Raw genomic sequence first — 1,287 nt, 5'->3', positions numbered from 1 at the left:
GTGCAACTGCAGAACCCCAAAGGAAAGGAGCAGCCAAAGAGCAAAGACTACAAAAGACCCACAAAGACCTACGCAGGAAGGACAAAGTAGGTTGACAGCTGACTTTTCAACAGCCACAATGGAAACCAGAAGACAGTGGATAATGCAATATTTTCAATGTGTTGAAATAAAATAACTTGTAACTATCAATGGAGAAGCCAGAGTGATTTTTTTTTTTGGTTTTTTTAACTTTATTTGATATATCTGACAATCAGTGGTTAGTTCTCATCCACGTTGACTGTCTGTAGATTTTTGAAAGTGGTAACAGGTACATAGGTAACCAAAGTATAGAGCTTGTTTGGTGAATCTTCATCCTCATTATGTTTTCTGGACAACCGCACACGGATCTGGTATGGGACATTCCTTATTCCTTTGGCCCAGACAGCTTTGTTGAGCCTGGTATCAATGCGCACATCTGGAGTTCCCATCTCCTCCATGGCAAATTTCCTGATCTCTTTGAGTGCCCGAGGGGCACGCTTCTTGAAACCCACTCCATGGATGCGCTTATGAATGTTGATGGTGTATTCTCAGGTCACCACTTCGTTGATGGCAGAACGGCCCTTCTTTTTCTTGCCACCCTTCTTTGCGGGAGCCATTCTGCCGGGCCCAAATCGGAAAGGAAGCACCAGAGTGATTATTACAAAAACTCAGATAAATGTCATTCTTCTTGAAATTTTGAGGTAGTTACTCATTTTGCTCAACGTGGTTACAATGGTTCCAAGCTCCATGTGATTTTGTTCCTCTATTATCTCTCTGACCTCCTCTCACACTATTCTTTCCCTCTTACCCTCCGTTCCATCCACTCTGGTCTCCCTGCTCTTCCCTGAAGATGTCAAGAACTCTCTCATCTCAGGGCTCTTGCTCCAGCTGTCTGGTCCACCTGGAATACTCGCCCCCTCAGATATTCACAGGTGTTCATCACCGAGGTCTACCCTGACCTTGTTTCATATTGTAATATTCCCATTCTCTCTCTCTCAATCTCTCTCTGTCTCCCATCTTTGGTCATTTCTGACTTCCCTTACTGCGCTCTTCTTTTTCTTTTTGACATAGATTTTGACCTCGTAACACACAGGAGACTTGATTTATTTATTTTGTTTACTGTTTATTCTCCCTACCCCCATTCTAGAATATGAGCACCACATGGGTCATTTTTTGTTTTTTGTTTTTTTTATGTGTTTTATTTATTTATTTATTGAGTTTTGTTCGCTGAGGTGTCCCAAATGCTTAGAATGGGTCCTGGCACATAAC

At 42.3% G+C, this 1,287-nt stretch overlaps 1 pseudogene across 1 annotated transcript; it reads right to left on the bottom strand.

The window, feature by feature from the left end:
* Positions 1 to 206: 206 nt before the first annotated feature.
* On the bottom strand, positions 207 to 656 carry LOC105826027 (annotated as a pseudogene). Its single transcript, XR_001138293.1, has one exon. The product of XR_001138293.1 is annotated as a 60S ribosomal protein L31 pseudogene (transcript).
* Positions 657 to 1,287: the final 631 nt, after the last annotated feature.

Source organism: Propithecus coquereli, unplaced genomic scaffold, assembly GCF_000956105.1.
Source record: "Propithecus coquereli isolate 6110/MARCELLA unplaced genomic scaffold, Pcoq_1.0 Scaffold840, whole genome shotgun sequence".
Classification (NCBI taxonomy): domain Eukaryota; kingdom Metazoa; phylum Chordata; class Mammalia; order Primates; family Indriidae; genus Propithecus; species Propithecus coquereli.
Note: the sequence above shows the minus strand (reverse complement) of the source record. Positions and strands in the feature narration are given on the sequence as shown.